Here is a 20,220-nt window from a genome sequence, read left to right as displayed (position 1 = left end):
GATTCAGGCACTAAGTGTGTAGGTGTTTTCTGCCAGATGCTGAGCAAAGTATAAAACTGTGTTATGTCAAGTAAGATATTGTGTTCCGTGAATTTGTTTTCATCAGTATGGCAGAGTTACAAAAATGGGCATTTCATATTCTGTTATTGAGTTACAGTTATTGCACATTCTCAGATTATAGTCACCTCCACTAGAATTATGCAATTTTATAGCTGTGGTCTTTTCTGAAAAATTAGGTATTTGCCGCATTTTCCACATAATCTATCATCTACTGCAATTTAAAAAAAATGTCCCTAGCTCAAAGGGATCAAAAGTTACTAAAGAATGCTGCAATACATGTTGTAGCACAGTTGAATTCCCTTTGCAAATGTTGGCTGTTCACCTTTCAGTTGCTTATTGCTATACTTGCGTGGTAAACTTGTATTAATGCGGGGCAACCTAGTCTCAGACATTGTTAACAAGTGTAAAAAATTAGCAAATTAATGTAGTAATACCATCACGTCACCACATTCCAGCACATAATTTGCTTTTTCGCTTTGCATAATTTAGTCAACTCTGCTGCATAATTTGGTCATCTCCTACCTCATGAATTCAGTGGGTCTAGTGATATCCTTTGTCTAACAATATCTACCCGCACTGGGACTGATCATAATTAATTTCAATAAAGGGCTAACATGGGTTATACAATGTGGGATGATATACACAAGGTGGCATTAATGCTAATTATCTAGACTTACCTCAGAACTAAATACCCTAGCCAAGAACATTTGGCTCACCCTTGACTGCAAACCCAACATTACAACCCAAGTCAATGCCATCAGTGCCTTATGCTTCCACATTCTGAAGATGCTGAGGAAGATTTTCAAATGGCTACGAGTAAACGTCACCCACACTCTTGCCACCAGGAACCTAGACTACAATAACACCCTCTATCCTGGGATAAATAAGCATCTCATCGGAAGGCTGTAAAATATCCAGAACTCGACAGCCAGAGTCACTCCCCACCTCCCACGACACTCACACATCTCATCTCACCTCACCTCAAGGAGCTACACTGGCTACCCATACCCAAAGGAGCACATTTCAAACTCCTCACCTAAACTTTTAAGGCACCCTGGCCTAGCATACCTCAGCAATATCAAATGCTTTCACAAACCTCCCACATACCTCAGCGAGGGAAGATTCCTACTTGCTCACAACCCACTCATATGGACAACCAGATCCGGCTGTTGAGCCTTCTCCTATATCGCTCTTAAAGCATGAAATGATGTGCCATTACACATGCAAGACTTCTCTTCCTTTCTTCAACTTCACAAGAAGCTGAAGACCTAGCTTTTTCAGTAACTACATTATAATATTAATAATAATCCACATTTGTAAAGAGCGAACAATCACCCGTAAGGATCTCTAGGCGCTGGGGGCCGTCAGGAAGATTAAGCAAGCTATTGCTCAGAGTCACATGGTGCTGGGCTAATCTGCCGCCGGCACCGGGGATCGAACCGTGATCCCCAGATCCGGAGTCAGTCGCCCTGGCTGCGGCACCACACCTCTTCAGTCTACATTGGGCCCTGGGCTTGGCTAATCTCATGCATGCTCAGCTCCAGGATGCCCTCCTGGGTGAGAGTGAACTTTGCAAACCAACATGACATGACATGACCTGAGAGAAGCAAATGCACTTTATGGAGCTTTACTTTCAAACTGGTACAAACCCCACCATGGCTAGAGTATTCAGTTAGTGTGGATGATTGCTTTTGTTTCCCATGTTATGTATCTATTTGTCTCTGCGTCCACATAATATGGATGGGCTAAGAGGCAAAACAATTTCCTTGTTTGCATTGGGTTACGCCCCATGCAAATGAGGAATCCACATCTGAATATAGCACTGGCTATACATGTGTGCAAGCACCTCAGTATTTTAGAAGTGGCTGCACAAGAATCTGTGGCTCTTCTGTAACCGGGGAACTCTGCATAATACGGCCCCAAAAGCATACTTTGTTTGACTGCAATTAATGGTTTTACACTTCTCAGGCATGAAACTGCTCTTAGTTCTCAACAAAACTGCTTTCTTTTTCTCTAAATGTGTTGCTGTTTTTTAAACTTTTTTATCTATGAAAGTATACCGCAAAAGAATTACATGAAAATGAAAATGTACAAAGTTCACAGTATGCAAACAAATAGATGTTTCGGGCGAATTGTAAGGAGTAGGTTGCTATTCTTCCTAGGGCGAAATGTCAAGGTTTAGATGTGGTAGCAAGGACCTCCTTAACCTTGAACTTCTATTAGAAAATGATTGTAATCCAGGTACTTCTGTTGACGCCTGTCCAGTTGGAAGTTATACGGGTTGGGGCTGTTGAGTATAGACATCAGCTCTTACTCTCAAATAACTCTCTTGATGCACCTTATGCCTGTTTGGAAGAAGATATTATGTAATCTTGGGCTTGTAGGCTACCTCCAGAATTGACAAAAATTGGGCCCACATTGGTCCACCCGAATGTACCCTTGGACTATCCAGATAAAAATTCTTGGAACCTGGCCTGTATATCACTGAGAAGTCATTTCTATGGTATGTCTTCTGGGATTTGCACTCCATCAAATTCCTCCATTCTAAACATGCTGGGGAATCTGTATCTCTCTGATGATCCCCTACTGTTCCCTCCCTTTCAGCTGATCATTAACCACTGAACCAATTAGCGCCTTATTCCCTATACCCACCCTCTGTCCCAAGGCCCTGCAACTTGGGGTATGCTTGTGAATTTCACGGAAAGTTCCTCACTCAACAATGGTGGAAATTGGTCAGAGCAAGTCCTATTAATTCCTTTACTCAATGGACCCTCTCTCCTTACCTCAAACAAAGCTTGACACCTGCTGTTCGCTTCTAAACACCTATTCCCAGTGGCTTGGTGTTTTTCAAATTATGGTGTCGATGCTTGCCATAAAGGTTTCTTACATATTTGTTTTTTTAAATTACTAATAATGGGTTTCAGTCTGAATCTATGCACTTATATATCAGAACTAAGGAGACATGTTTTGAATGACTGGTTCCATAAATGAACTGCTATTTTTCAACTCAACAATCACTGTAATTGTTCACCCACACACCAATGCTCTTTTTTATTGTCGTAGTTTTTATACAGCCTGAACGCGACCCAAAGGTATTGGAGCACTTTACATGAACACCAGCTACATTGCACATTCATTTTTGGTAGGCTTGGGGAGATTAGGTGATTTCCCCAAAAGCACAGGGAATGCCGAGACTGGATCCTGGTTCCCCAGTTTCAAAGTCGGCAGCTCTAGCCATTTGGCCACATCTTCTCTCTCTTTGCTGCACACATTAAAGATTGCTCACTTAATCAATAAAAGAGAAACCGGTTACTCTTTTCTGAGGAGAAAGAAGCAGCAGGCAAACACCACACGAAGTATTGAATGTGCTCACATATAAGGCTGTGGTGAAAGCTTCAATTGGTGAGCCTGTTAGCAATAGGTACAGAATGACTTCATCATAAAAAAAGGAGGTGCACTTATGGGCCCTAAGTCATATCCGACATCTCCAGCCGGCCCTGGTTCAATAGCCACTTAATGTGCATGTCAGATATTACAGGCACATGTTCACAAAGTGAAAAGCTTGACTTTGAGTCCATGAATGCACAGTGCTGGGGAAGCCGGATTTAGCTCAAAGGTGGCTCGCCCAAAGCTTAAAACAAGTCTGCCTCAAGCTTTGAATTTGGCAAATCTTTTTCTTTAAATTCGAACCTAGAATCATCAGCAATGGCATGTCTCTAATTCAACATGGTCATCAGCTTAACCGCCCCATTCCCACAGTTGCATACATCAGTAGTGCACAGATTCACCCCTTAAAAGAGCTGGGAGAAGCAGAGCATGAAACAATCTTTCACTAAGCTGTGTCTTTGACATAACTGTGTTGAGGATGTGACGTTCGAGTCTTGGTGTCAGCTCTCCCTATGCCTGAAAAAAAAGACAATGCAGAAACATGCAGATAAAAACACAAAATAAAGCAATGACGGAAACAAAATGACAAATGCCGATAGTAGGTTTATTACCAGATAGGCTAAATTAAAACTGACAGAAACCCACGATTAAGAACAGACAATGCCTACCGACATGCTCACAAAATCCCAGCTAAAAAGGAACATTCTCAAAACAGAGGCTGTCGGAAAACAATGATAAAAAAGAAGTGAGCATACACAAACAGAAATAGAATAAAGAGAAATAATACATGGTCTAGGCCCCTGCTCCATGGGAGGTAGAAAGACACCAAAAGAAGGGATCAAAAACACACAGCCACAGAGTAGAAAGCTTTTTGGAAGGAGGTGCCAAGAAACAAATGAAAAACAATGAGCGGGCTGTAAGCCCACTGAGTAGATGCAGCATAACTCAAAGAGACAGCACACTGCCCAGGTGAGTCCTACAAATAAGGGGTTAGGGAAGAGCAGGAGGGATTATGCGAGGTTTCCGCTGTTATAGTCAAATACAGGAAATTATCAGTGTTATTTACGTGCACGCTTTATCCACAAAATATTCATTTGTGAATAATTTGGTAATTCGTGGAATTTTTCACAGCATGTATCTAGGGCACTTACATAACTTCAGAGGAATCTTCCAACATTAACTTTCAAATCCTTATTCTTACGTTTCTGCCAACGTCTTAGAGCACTATGTCAGTAATTTGCTGGAGTAGGATATCAAAAACGGTGAAAACTAGTGGTGTATGAGTCACAGAAGTACAATTGCTTCCCTATGTGATAGGTGTGGCTGTTTTTATTTCATTGTACGCTTAGCTGGCCTCAGTCTGTTCAATTATTACATACATAAAAATAAATAGATATGTTAATGTTTGTGATAATAATATTATATTGAAAATGAAAAAACACATAGGCTGTCTATGAGAATGAAATCTTCTAGAACCAATACAATAAATATTGAATAGAGGAAATATATTTTGACACAGCCCATTCGGTATTGAGGGAACTCTCATCAGTTCCCTGGTACTCAGCAGCCTGGTCTACTGTAGTAGTCTGCTCTAGTACTCATTTACCTCACTAGAGCAAGGTGTAAACTTTGCTACAAGAACATTGTACAATCTACGGGACCTCCTCCCACTTTTAGTTATCATCCCCAAACTCCCTAGCTCTCATCTAAGAACAAGCTACAAATGCCTGCATTAAGAGCAGTGAATGGCAATGGTCCCAAGCAATGTTCCCTCTATTTTTCTTCCTCTGTGTGCGGCAGTATAAGGTCTCTGTGCACTGCAGCCAAGGCTATGTGTGCCGGGAACCAGACAGCGTGTGTGCAGCAACAAGGGTTCTGACACAGGGGTTCCTCCTTGATTGTGCAGATAACTGACGTAGGTACTGGAACGCAGAAGGTCTACTTGATGGGGCAGGCAGGGCTGTACTGGGAAACCAAAGCAGCCCTGGCAATTCTGTCGGACCGGTCCCCACCCCCGGGGGGGGAGGGGTAAGTGTCAAGCACTACTGCTTAACATAACCGGTCCCCAGCACTGCTGCTTTTGTTAAAGGGGGCCAATATTGCAGCATTGCTGCAAAACAGCCCCCAGTAACAAAACCGACCCCCACTCCGCCAAAACTGGCCCCCACTCTTCCAGCCTCCGGGGCAAATGCCCGATGCCTCCTACAGTCAGTCTGACCCTGGGGAAGGCATTCATGTTGGTGACTGGCGTACACTGGTTGCGTCATGTTGGAAATTAACAGATTTGGTGCAGAGCATCAGCAACCATGATAAAGCTTCACTAATATATATTAGGAAACCAGGGCAACCTGCCTCATTTGGCAGCGCTAGTGAACCTCTGCTTTCCTAACTAACTACACAGCAGCTGCTCAGGGACATCTTAAGGATTGTGAGCGCCCTAGGCCAAACATATTTTAGGAGCCCCTGTGCGATAAGCTTTGAATTTATGATCTAGTTTCAGCTCTCTCCTGTCCTCTTTGGCCAGATCAGAAACAGTGCACTGAAACACTGCTTCAAATTCTAAATGTGTTTATAGTTAATATTCAGGGATAGGGATGTATTTTTCCAATATTGTAATACAGTAGAAGCTCACTAATACTGCTGCAAATAATCACTGTGACATCCTCCATTTCTCATAGCTGAGATCCTGTTTGGATCTAAAATAAAAAAAAATTGTGGAGGTTGCATGAAACACATTTGTCATAACATGTCTAAAGTAGACTCTCGCACATTACCCAGATTAAAAATAAATTAAAAGAAAATGCTATTTGCGACAATCTGTTTAAGAATTATTCAAGGTCATCAGGGCAAGACTCTGCAGAACAGAGCAGGCTCTCCTAGGGGGATCACTGCACTATTCAGAACTGATAATCATTAGTTCACTTATCAGCTCTGTAGACGGTTTCCTGGATACACAGGGGTAGGAATGTACACCACGTCTGATTCAGAGTCCCTAATATATGTGCTGCCCGACTGTTATTGTGCTGCTTTTTTCATTGCATCCAGATCTATAATACAACAAGTAACATTATACCTACAACAAGCCAGAACTATTGGCTTTGTCAATGGTTGTTAGTTGCCTAAGATAAATTAGCAAAAACTACGGCTTTGTTGAATATAATATTGAAAATGCTTCAGTTATGCAATGATCAGACATTGAAACAACACTAAAGGCTTCGAGCAGTTATACTGCTGCAGGGTTGAGATTCTTTTTTTACCCTGAGCGTGAGGGCAAAATTGAAGGGCCCGATAGGGACCCGTCTCAGCACCTGCTTTAGGACCCGGCCCACTTACAGCCCTGGGCTTGCTGCAAGTCTTCTTTTAATAGAGCTGGCTGCAGGCAGATTGTGTGCATTTTTGAAAGCATACATGTTAATGGCAGCGCTGTGTGTAGGCATGACTGGCGTTGCAATTAACATGAATATTTTAAAAAATGTTCCACAAAAATACTCCAATATGATTACACCAGGATTGAATACCTGGTGATGTGTAATCTGCAATGTTTAACAGGAATACACCTTGAGTGGTAGCAGAGAATGTAAGATTAGCCACTCAAGAAAATAGGGCCATGCTAATCATGTCCGTGTTTTAAGAGGAAAAAACACAATTTCTTTTTAATTACCCTCACACACCCTAGGGCTACGTTTAACATGAAAACTTTTAAAAAGGCACAAAATCTGCTGAACTCTATTAACAAAAGGCACGGAGCAAGCCTAAAAGCACGATGTGTGCTTTCACAATCATCAATATATATTAGTGATTGTGAAAGTAAACCTTGTGCATGTAGGCTTGCTGTGTGTCCTTTCTTAATAGAACGCAGCTGGGGGAAATTGTCTGCTTTTTAAAAAGTATTCATGTTGAGCGCAGCGTCCGTCATGCTTTTACAGGGTGGTGTTGTAAAGATGAATATTGTGTGTGTGCGCGCTACAAATAAGTATACTGCGCGCTCGGAGTGACATAGGTGCGGGCGCCCGCGCGCACCTTACAGGGAACAGTGAACCCAACATTTCTCAATACAGCCCAACCCAAAAAGTTATATCAGCTAACCTCAGTTTTCTAGTTACACCCATACCCATCCTGTGCTGCCTCCAAGTTCCAATAACTTTATTGTCTACCTTCTCTTCAATGGGATCCTACAGTTAGCCATTCGGGCAATCCCCTCTCTTCAACAGTTCAAGAAAAACAACACCATTTTCAAACTGAAGTAGGCATGTGAGTGCTGCCCTGTCTGCTTCACATGGCTGTAAATATATAAATAACATAGTGAGCATTGCCCTGTTCACTTCACATGGCTATAGCTATGTGAATGACACAGTGAGTGCTGCCCTGTTCTCTTCACATGGCTGTAAGTATGTAAATGACACATCTTTATACCCAATAGTAGTTGTCTACGTTACTTATGCACTTTGGTGAATTCAACCCCTTCTCAGATGCATTCTTTGAATTCATTTAATCCACTCTACCATCTATTTACCTATGTAGTGTTTATTGATAGTGTTGTAAACTTATCTGATCAAAGTATAATAGTTCCTTCTTCTATATACATTCAAAACAAGATATCTATAGACAAAACAAAATGGCGTTTATGATTACCTTGTAGTATGTGAGTTCTCATAAAAGTAACTTGTTTTTTATATATCACTTCAGACTGCTCTTTAGCTGTTTCTAAGGGCCTGATTACAAGTAAAGGTGCTATTTATCATTATGATATCGATACTCAGGAGTTCACAATTTATCAGGTGTGATAAATAGGACCAATTATGAGTTTGTGGGGCACAACATGCAGATTTTGGTGTTTTTCACACCAAAATCCACATGGTACGGTAAATACCGTACATATTTCTCCTGTTAAATTTCGGCAGCTTTGACCTCCTGAACTTTAACATAGCTTGAGGTATTTAATGCATCTGATCTTTTTTGGACGCGTTAAATACCTTTTAACTCGGAGTTCCGGCCCATGCCTAAACAGGGGTTTATGTACGGGTCATACTATAACTAGAAACTTATAATATAGCCCTAAATGCAATAATAATACATGCTAGTATTACGCAATTTTTGGTTATCAATTTATCCACCTTGGCATGAAGGAAGGCGAGGTCTTGCACAATTATAAGGAGAAGGTCAGTCTAATGGTATGACAAAAAAAACCAAACGCTCAAAAGAAACTGCTCACCAGGTAAAAATAGCTTGCCCAGTACCGGGCATGAGAAAAGTCTCCATCAGCCCACCCATTTGGCGGAGCTTCGTCATTAAGAAGACTATGAGAGGAGGGTCTAATGTAGCCACATGTTGCTCCAAGGCTAACATGAATGGATACCTGACCTCATGCTCTCAATGATCTCAGCCACAGTAGTTGTTCAAGTTATGAGACAGATGATGGAGTGCAGTGCAAGTGATAAACAGGTGCAAGTTAAAAATGACTACGAGGACAAAAAATAAGTTTATTAGGTATTGTCCAAATGCCATAAAATAAAATAGATCGCCTGATAGTATGAAACAAATGTACTATCTCCTAGCGAATAGTGAGGTCGACATGTTTCAGCCGTGTGGCCAACTAGCCCGGCTTTCTTCAGGACCTAGTAGATGTTGAGTGCTACTGCAGGACAGACAATCAGTAAAATGTGTTGCACATGTGAATTTACACGTGAGAGAATTCATAGATCAGTGGTTAATTACCACCCTACCAGACATGAGTCCCATGTGTGTGTAGGTAAGAGCTATTTCTTCATTCCTAAAACAAAAAAGGGTTTGTCAATACAAGGGTCAAACTTATACTGGTGAACAAAAATTACTTCGAGCATAGAGGTTAAAAAGTCAATCAGTCGATTATACATTTTTATCGACCGTGCCAATTCATTATGTAACTTTAATTAGGCAATTATTCATTGTTTAGAACAGATAGGTACTCACCCAGCTTTCTGTGGGCGTAAGCCCCACCTCAACCGGCGAACTGCTCGGTGGTAGAGGCCCCGCTCTATTTGTAGGTAAAACAAGGGAACACAAGGTGATGACCTCATCCTTCTTTGGTCCCTATGTTATACTCAGAAATCATTTTTTTTACAAAAACCTAAATCAAAAGATGTAGAACCATGGCGTCCCACACCATGAAAGAAAACAGGCCGGCAACTGACGTATAGAGTTCATTCTAAATTGGATCAATTCCATAATGTCTTTTGTAATTCTTAAAAATAAGTTCTAAAAAATCATTATATCAAGAATTTAATCTATTGATTATCAGGATAGTCTCCTACAGTGATGTGTCCCTTGCCTCTATTAGTACAGGTAGATGGACCCAGTGGAGGGGTATCCTTATCATATATGTTTAATCAAACAAAATTGCTTTATGTTGCTGAGGTGTACTTGCAACACATAACTAGCTTTTCCTTGCACCTAAGACGGAAGCCGGGTGATAGCCTGCTAACATCCTTTTAAAAAGCACTGTCTTGGTTAGTCTGTTTTGCGCAGAATCTGTGTATTTTAACTATATTTTTTGTTGTTGAAAGCACATACCGCATGCACTGCGCCCCTCTCCTCTTGCTCACAGACGATTAGGTTCTGTGGCCGGAGACGCGCGATCACCCCCCCCCCCCCAGGTTTCAGGACTTAGAACTACAAGTCCCAGCGCCCTGCGCTCTCAAAGGGACTACAAAAGGAGATGGCTACCACTTCGCGCAGTGAACGCGATCAGCGAGCGTGCCATAGCCGCGCCGGAGTCGAGCCAGAGTCTAGCCCATCTTCGCTCATCAGCGTCTCGGAGGCGGATGGCGTGGCTGGAGGGGCTGGACCTAGGCTCTTTTATTCGGCGTCAGTTCTTCTTTCTCTTAGGAAAGGTATGAATGCGTGTCATATGGTCTTTCCAGGGCGATGCAGAGGCAAACGCCGATGTCCGGGATGCGGATGGTTACCAGGAAATTTCCCGGCGCTCGGGGCTTCCAGCCCTAAGACCAATGTTAACTATAGATGCCTTTTACTTAATACTCGCTCTTTGAGCAGGCATGCTCTTGATATCTTCGAGCTGTTAACTATTGAAAAACCTGTTTGGCTAATGCTTACGGAAACGTGGCTAGGAGAGTCCTCCAACCCTGATATTGCGACTGCTATCCCTCCTGATAATGTGATCTTTAGACACGATAGATTAGTCGGGAGGGGTGGAGGGGTGGCGATTGTGGTCCGGAGATCTGCCACATGTGTGATTATCCCTATGGAGCCCATTTCTGGCTGTGAATCCCTGGCCTTTTCTATAGCTTTATCTCCCCATCAATCCTTTTCCGGACTCCTGATTTACAGACCACCAGGTCAGCGGGGGTCCTTTTATGAGGAGCTGCAGGTGTTAACTTCGACGCTTTGTCTAAAGGCAGAACACTGTGTTGTGCTTGGGGACTTTAACTTACATATGGATGCAAGGATGGACGGCGACACAATTAAACTCAATTATGTCACCGCCCCCCTGGGCCTTATCCCCCACCTATCTGTTCCGACTCATAATAGGGGCCACACCCTTGATCAAGTGTTTTCCACCATTCCACTGGTTATGACCAGCCCCGTTCCTGTCCTCTGGTCGGACCATTTTCTGATTAGTTTTCAGATTCTGGGTATCAGCAAATCCCCCTGCGCAACATCAAGTCATCCTAGGCAGACTAGTCGGGCATACCATCGGGTGACCCCTGAAAGTCTGGCTCAAGCCTGTTTGGATCATCCCTGTCCTTTATCAGGTGATCTAGAGAGGGATCTTGATCTGCTACAGAAGTGGCTAGGGGAGCGATTAGACTAATTAGCTCCGCCGATTGTCCCCCGGACAACCGCTAGGCGGACCTCTGCTCCTTGGTTCACGGAGGCTCTTGCGCTGTCCCGGCGCAAGTGCAAGGTTGCAGAGAGGCTCTGGCGCCAGCAGTATGACCCGGAGGCCAAGGTTGCGTATAGGGCTATTATTAAGGTCTATCATGCGGACATTTTGGCCGAAAAGAAGAACTACTTCTCTGCAAGAATTGAGACTGCTTCAAGTTCTTGCAGGGAAATCTTCACTATAGTGAAGGAGTTTATAACTCCTAAGGCTAATGCGTCGCATTATGAGTTTTCTGAGCCTTGGGTGAGATCGTTGGCTAGCTTTTTCACCACTAAGATCAAGCTGATTCAAGACTCTTTTCCTTCCATAGGCCCTAGTGTTGTTACCATCCAGAGGGACCAGCTGAATTCGACAGCTGGGCCTGGACCCTTCCTCTCGGAGTTCCCATCTCTCTCTGACTCTGTTTCTCTGGACCTCCTGGCTAAGCTCAAGTCAGGCTCACCCTCTGACCCTTGCCCTGCTAAATTTCTGGCTAGGGTAGCGGAGGCTCTGAACCCGCTGATTAATCCCATTCTTAATCTGTCACTGACTAGTGGTGTGGTTCCTGCGGTTTGGAAACAGGCGATGGTTGTTCCACTTCTTAAAAAATCAGGCCTTGACCCCGAGCTCCATGCCAATTATAGGCCGATTTCCCTCCTGCCTGCTCTCGCAAAGATAGCGGAAAAGCACGTACATGCTGTGCTTTCCACATTTCTTGAAACCCATAGCTTGCTGCACTCCACCCAGTCGGGCTTTCGATCTAACCTAAGTACCGAGGCGGCACTTCTGGAGGTCAATGAGGCCATCAAGGAAGTGCTGGACGCAGGAGGAAGGGCCATGTTGGTCATGTTAGACCTGTCGGCGGCTTTCGACACCGTCCCTCATGAAGGTCTCCTCAGCAGGCTCCATGAGATCGGTCGGAGAGGGACGGTGCTGAGCTGGTTTCGATCTTATTTAGCTGGTCGCCGGCAGGTGGTCTGGGCCCCCCCATACTCAGCCGAAGTACCGCCTTTGGAGGTCGGAGTCCCGCAGGGTTCGGTGCTGAGCCCGACTCTGTTTAATATCTTTATGACCCCTTTGGCGGTGCTGGCGGAGTCTTTCGGGGCTCAGATCGTGTCATACGCCGATGACACCCAGCTTCTTTTCTCTTGTAGTAAGGGGGTTGAGTTTGACGGAGAGAGCATCCGTGGGTGTGTTGGGGCTGTTTTCGAATGGTTTCAGCGAAACAGCCTCAAGTGCAACCCAGATAAATCAGAGGTGCTTTTCTTCGGGTGTCAGGCTGACCCGAGCTGGCAGGATTGGTGGCCTGTGAACATGTTCAAAATTGACAACGGCCTATCATTTAAGTCCCAGATCCTTTGGCTGACTGGCACTTGCTATGGCCTCCTCAAAATGTTACGCACGTTCCTTCCCCTGGTCCCGCTAGTGCATAGGAAGACTACTGTCCAAGCTCTTATCTGTTCTAGGTTGGACTACTCAAATGTTTTATATTTGGGTCTCCCTGATTATCTACTTCAAAGACTCCAGGTGGTCCAAAACTCGGAGGCACGGGCGATTTTTGGCCTACCACGCCGAGCGAGAGCCTCTGATCTTTTAGACTCCCCTCACTGGTTGCCTATTTGGAAGCGGATTGTTTTTAAAACACTGACGTTGGCGCATAAGGCACTCCATGCTGTGGGAGCTGAGTATATTCAGAAGCGTCTTGCCTTCTACAAACCAATGAGATCCCTTAGATCGGAATCTCTCGGTCTGGCCAATGTCCCTACTGTTAGGAATGCAAGGATGGGGGGATGCTCCTTCAAACGCTTGGCTCCCCAGCTATGGAATACCCTTCCTCTGTTACTCCGCTGCACTTCGAACTTTCTGGCCTTCAGAAAGGGTCTGAAGACGTGGCTTTATGGACAGTAATCTGCTTGGTCTTTTCCTTTTTTGCCTGCCCTCTGTAGTCTGTTGTGGGTTAGAAAGCGCCGGGATACTCCTCGGAGTAGCCGAGCGCTATATAAGACACCCATAACATAACATAGTGCTGTTAAAGTTATCCAAATTCTTGGTCTTGTATAGATTCATGAGAACAAAAGTTGGCAAATCCCAAGAATTAAAAAAATGCAAGGCAGGAGATAACAAGGTAAAGAAACCTATCCCTACCTAGCATGACATGCAGAGAGCCTTTTACCTGTCCGTTGGTACCTCGTTGCGATCTGCAAGCAGTGTGGGAGGTACAGATGGCAGGACAATGTCTCTTTTAATATGGTTTCTTATTGGCCCAATTAATCTTAATTAGTTCTTAAACCAATCATAGAGTGCGTTATATTGATGTAATTACAACCACCTCGTAATGCGCAAAATCATTGGAAGCCCAAGTAGGCATGCGCCGGTAAATCACGCCGCAATCTCGACATGCTCTCTCGAGCAGAGTGGAATTGAAGTACTAATCACGCGCGCATGCGTGTCTTTCTTTAAAAGCATGTTGTTTTTATGCGCCTGCTCGCCCGACCGTTAAACAAGTGGCAGCGTCAATACAAGTCGCGGACATTCTTAATGTGGGTCCGCGATTCTAAGTGGATCGTACTTTGCCTACCAAAATACGTGATCATAGTAATGCCCCTAGGTATATCTCCGCTGATATGGTGATCTACTTGTGAAGTAAATTGGTATTATATCTCTGTACAATCTTTCCCAAGTAATCCTGTTTCAATCATTTTCTAATCATTTTAAAAGGCCAGTGACTCATACAGATTCTACTCGACCATCAGTAATACATATGATTTCACAGAGATGATGTTCTCTTTATTGAAGCTAGAATGCTGCCATTGGCGCTATATCTAGTTATATTAAAATATATTAGAGGGGAAGTGGTTATGCCAACACTAATACGCACCTCGAAACCGGTCCGGTCCTCGGATGCTTGATTCCGTTCTGGGAAGGACATGGCTTTTGTAGTTCAGACTGGACTGTTCCCATGGGGCAACAGGGTCAGAGCTGATTTGCATATCGCCATTGTCTAACCCAGGGTGGTGTGGAGTGCAAAAAAACGATGGATTTGGGCCCAGATCTTTTGACTGGGGGAGTGTGTGACATTGATCCACATTCAGTCCATCACTTGTTGTTTTTGCAATTGCCGCCCTAAGTGCGCTGGGGATGCCCAGACGTGGGTCCCAGGCACTCCACACCACTTGGAGTCAAGCTAGCCGGGCTGAAGAGAGGTGTTACCTCGAAACCGGTCCGGTCCTCGGATGCTTGATTCCGTTCTGGGAAGGACATGGCTTTTGTAGTTCGGACTGGACTGTTCCCATGGGGCAACAGGGTCAGAGCTGATTTGCATATCGCCATTGTCTAACCCAGGGTGGTGTGGAGTGCAAAAAAACGATGGATTTGGGCCCAGATCTTTTGACTGGGGGAGTGTGTGACATTGATCCACATTCAGTCCATCACTTGTTGTTTTTGCAATTGCTGCCCTAAGTGCGCTGGGGATGCCCAGACGTGGGTCCCAGGCACTCCACACCACTTGGAGTCAAGCTAGCCGGGCTGAAGAGAGGTGTTACCTCGAAACCGGTCCGGTCCTCGGATGCTTGATTCCGTCCTGGGAAGGACATGGCTTTTGTAGTTCGGACTGGACTGTTCCCATGGGGCAACAGGGTCAGAGCTGATTTGCATATCGCCATTGTCTAACCCAGGGTGGTGTGGAGTGCAAAAAAACGATGGATTTGGGCCCAGATCTTTTGACTGGGGGAGTGTGTGACATTGATCCACATTCAGTCCATCACTTGTTGTTTTTGCAATTGCCGCCCTAAGTGCGCTGGGGATGCCCAGACGTGGGTCCCAGGCACTCCACACCACTTGGAGTCAAGCTAGCCGGGCTGAAGAGAGGTGTTACCTCGAAACCGGTCCGGTCCTCGGATGCTTGATTCCGTTCTGGGAAGGACATGGCTTTTGTAGTTCGGACTGGACTGTTCCCATGGGGCAACAGGGTCAGAGCTGATTTGCATATCACCATTGTCTAACCCAGGGTGGTGTGGAGTGCAAAAAAACGATGGATTTGGGCCCAGATCTTTTGACTGGGGGAGTGTGTGACATTGATCCACATTCAGTCCATCACTTGTTGTTTTTGCAATTGCCGCCCTAAGTGCGCTGGGGATGCCCAGACGTGGGTCCCAGGCACTCCACACCACTTGGAGTCAAGCTAGCCGGGCTGAAGAGAGGTGTTACCTCGAAACCGGTCCGGTCCTCGGATGCTTGATTCCGTTCTGGGAAGGACATGGCTTTTGTAGTTCGGACTGGACTGTTCCCATGGGGCAACAGGGTCAGAGCTGATTTGCATATCGCCATTGTCTAACCCAGGGTGGTGTGGAGTGCAAAAAAACGATGGATTTGGGCCCAGATCTTTTGACTGGGGGAGTGTGTGACATTGATCCACATTCAGTCCATCACTTGTTGTTTTTGCAACACTAATACGCATCATCATGGCTGCAACATTTGCATCGTATGTCTGGACACCGGGACATGTAGTGCTTTCCGCACGTTGATATATGACCCTTATTAAATGATGTTATATATGTAAAAAATCAATTGTGTATGAAATTGAATGGGTTGCTATCAATTGTTTTAAGATTGTAAAACCAAGAGCATACCATTAAGTGACCCTAATATAAATATGTTACTTGGTAACGACATTTAATTATAAAAAATAGTAATTTGCAAACATGGCAGGATGCGAAAATAGAACACGCTATCTCTAAAGCCATTGCTAAAAATAGGTCAGTGGTGATTTGGGACTTCAAAAAACTTGACATCCACACTATTTGATGTACTGTAGGCTGATCGAGCCTGATATCCTGGATAGTGAACACCATCTATTCGAGCAGTTCGCCGGTTGAGGTGGGGCTTACTCCCACAGAAAGCTGGGTCAGTACCTATCTGTTCTAAACAATGAATAATTGCCTAATTAAAGTTACGTAATGAATTGGCACGGTCGATAAAAATGTATAATCGACTGATTGACTTTTTAACCTCTATGCTCGAAGTAACTTTTGTTCACCAGTATAAGTTTGACCCTTGTATTTACAAACCCTTTTTTGTTTTAGGAATGAAGAAATAGCTCTTACCTACACACACATGGGACTCATGTCTGGTAGGGTGGTAATAAACCACTGATCTATTAATTCTCTCACGTGTAAATTCACGTGTGCAACACATTTCACTGATTGTCTGTCCTGCAGTAGCACTCAACATCTACTAGGTCCTGAAGAAAGCCGGGCTAGTTGGCCACACGGCTGAAACATGTCGACCTCACTATTCGCTAGGAGATAGTAAATTTGTTTCATACTATCAGGCGATCTATTTTATTTTATGGCATTTGGACAATACCTAATAAACTTAATTTTTGTCCTCGTAGTCATTTTTAACTTGCACCTGTTTATCTCTTGCACTGCACTCCATCAGCTGTCTCATATCTTGAACAACTACTGTGGCTGAGATCATTGAGAGCATGAAGTCAGGTATCTATTCATGTTAGCCTTGGAGCAACATGTGGCTACATTAGACCCTCCTCTCATAGTCTTCCAAATGACGAAGCTCCGCCAAATGGGTGGGCTGATGGAGACTTTTCTCATGCCCGGTACTGGGCAAGCTATTTTTACCTGGTGAGCAGTTTCTTTTGAGCGTTTGTTTTTTTTGTCATACCATTAGACTGACCTTCTCCTTATAATTGTGCAAGTCTTTGATTAGGGGTATGGAGTGAAGTTGATCTATAAATACTGTCCCCTAGACCCTCCTACACACATTTCTGATTTCTGTCTTTAGAGCAGCCACGGCTGCGGGTCGTAATATAGGCTTAAAATATAATTAGAAGCCTGCAACACACGCTCACCTTTTTCATTATTTGTGATCTGGTCGTTCCACCATGGCTGACTTTGCAGGTTTGGCATTTGACGATGAAGTTCTTGACACTATTTTGTCTAACAATCCAAGCATTTTAGACTCTTTACCTGAGATAACAAGTGGCACTAAAGATGATTGGCTCACTTTGGAAAAGGTGCCTCACCACCGCGCTGCGGTTTGTAAGCGCTAATTATAATTTCTTTAGCGATTTTATCACAGGCTCGTTATTTTCATTTTGCTCAAGCTTTAATAGTGAACTGGAAGGGCTTCTCCCCCCCCCCCTCTTACCTGCATTTAAAATTTGAAACCACACCACCGTTTTGGTGGATCCGGGTTCTGTGGGTGGCTCTGGGGATCGATATTCGGCGCCATCTTGGATTGGGACGCTGGGCTTTCGGCGGGCGCCATCTTGGAGCGTCCCTGCGCTCCTCCCTCCATTTCTTCGCCTATTTAAGGCGTTTTAAGCAGTGGGCAGCCTGGAAAAGGTGCCTCACCACCGCGCTGCGGTTTATAAGCGCTAATTTTAATTTATTTAGCGATTTTATCACAGGCTCGTTATTTTCATTTTGCTCAGCTTTAATAGTGAACTGGAAGGACTTCTCCCCCCCCCCCTCTTACCTGCATTTAAAATTTGAAACCACACCACCGTTTTGGTGGATCCGGGTTCTGTGGGTGGCTCTGGGGATCGATATTCGGCGCCATCTTGGATTGGGACGCTGGGCTTTCGGCGGGCGCCTTCTTGGAGCGTCCCTGCGCTCCTCCCTCCATTTCTTCACCTATTTAAGGTGTTTTAAGCAGTGGGCAGCCTGGAAAAGGTGCCTCACCACCGCGCTGCGGTTTGTAAGCGCTAATTTTAATTTCTTTAGCGATTTTATCACAGGCTCGTTATTTTCATTTTGCTCAAGCTTTAATAGTGAACTGGAAGGGCTTCTCCCCCCCCCCTCTTACCTGCATTTAAAATTTGAAACCACACCACCGTTTTCGTGGATCCGGGTTCTGTGGGTGGCTCTGGGGATCGATATTCGGCGCCATCTTGGATTGGGACGCTGGGCTTTCGGCGGGCGCCATCTTGGAGCGTCGCTGCGCTCCTCCCTCCATTTCTTCGCCTATTTAAAGTCGCTCTCTCCCGCGCAGCGGGAACGCGCAGCTGGATGCCGTCGCTTGCCTGAGTCTTGCCAGAGTCCTGCCCGTCTGCGCCCGTCCGCGCTAAGGACACGCTGGGCGTGGCAGGACATCATCGTGCTGTTAGTATGATCCATCAGTACTCTAGTCAGGCTCTTCGCTCGATTAGATGTAGTTTGCCCCCTTGTCCGCACTCGGCTCAGCATCCCTTATGCGGGCCCCATACCTGCCCTTGTGGTTGGTGGGAACTACCGACACCGACGAGAGCTCCTAGCCAGATACTGTTATGTCGTAAGAGGGAACTTCCTTCTCCTAGTGCCATTAAACTCTGGCACCATAATGTCAGATCTCTGTCGAAGCATCATCGAGATATTTTTGAACTTATCTCTCTAGAAGGCCCTGATGTCTTTTTCATGACGGAGACCTGGCTTGGCGATGAGGACTTGGCCATTATTAATTTGGCCCTCCCCTTGGGTTATGCAATCCATACATTAAACCGTAAGGGGAGAGGTGGAGGCATAGCTGTGGCTTTTAAATCTTGCTTTACCTGCACTTGGAAACCTATGGACTTGGCCGGTGCAGAGTGTGCTTATTTTTCTATCAGCATCAGCCAGTACCAAACACTGTCAGGTCTTCTGATATACCTCCCGCCAGGGAGTGACAGTGCCTTCAGGAAAGCTCTTCCTGAGCTGGTAAGTTCTCTCTCTCTGTTCTCCTCCAACATTACCATCATTGGCGATCTCAGCATACACTTTGATGCCATGGAGATACCAGCGATTAGAGGTCTGCTGGACGACCTTGAAGCAGTACAGCTACCCCAACTGGTCCGTCATCCGACTCATGAGGGTGGTCACACTCTTGACCCGGTCTTTACTAACCTTCAACTGGCCGAGGTCTCACCCCCTAGACCCATGGGATGGAGTGATCATTATCTTATTGAGCTTGTTATAACAACGATGACATCTTCCACCGGGAAGCCTGACAAATCATCTTTTAGGCGACCCTGGAAAAAGCTCAAATTGGAGGATTTCCATCGTCTACTGATCACTACACCTCTGGCTCTCTCGGATGACATTGCAACCGGATATAACATCTTCTGTGCTTGGATTGTCCAAGCCCTCGATGTATTAATCCCAGCCAGATGGAGTAGGAATCGATGCTCTCAGCCCAATCCCTGGTACTCGGAGGCACTCAGGTGTATTAAAGCTACCTGTCGCCAAGCCGAAAGAGCATGGAGAAAGAACTATGATAAAGATTTGAAAGTATGCTACTTAGCTAAGGTAAAGGCATACCATAGAGCTGTCTGCCGGGCCCGTGCTGATTACTATGCACAGGAGTTTCAGGCAAGTTCCAACCCATCCAAACTGATTTTTAAAGTCTTGAAGGAGCTCACAGCGAACAGACTTCCTACTACGGAGATCTGTTCCCTTGCCCACTGTGAGTCGTTAGCCAGCTTCTTTGTGGAAAAAGTAAATGCTATATACGGCTCTTTTCCCAAAGTTGACCCTGATAGTACGACCTTATCACTACGTACTTCCCAGTGCTTGGCCTCTTTTCCCATACCATCGGAACAGGAGTTCAATCTCCTAGCGGCCAAGGTCAAGTCTGGCTCACCAGACGACCCTTTGAGACCGGATCAGTTTTTGGATTCAGCGCCCTTCTGCCTTCCTCCTATCCGCCATCTGATGGAGCTATCCCTCACCACCGGTTCAGTTCCACCGAGTTGGAAGGCGGCCTGTGTTATGCCCATCATAAAAAAACCTGGATTGGATCCATTGAAGCCGGAGAGCTATCGACCTATCTCCCTCCTCCCTTGGGTGGCAAAGATCACAGAGGCCCATGTGAATAACATCTTAACAAAACATCTGGCCTCTGCACACCTACTTGATCCTACACAGAATGGTTTTAGATCT

Source organism: Lissotriton helveticus, chromosome 8 (assembly GCF_964261635.1).
Source record: "Lissotriton helveticus chromosome 8, aLisHel1.1, whole genome shotgun sequence".
In the NCBI taxonomy this organism is placed as follows: domain Eukaryota; kingdom Metazoa; phylum Chordata; class Amphibia; order Caudata; family Salamandridae; genus Lissotriton; species Lissotriton helveticus.
This window is presented reverse-complemented; position numbering follows the sequence as displayed.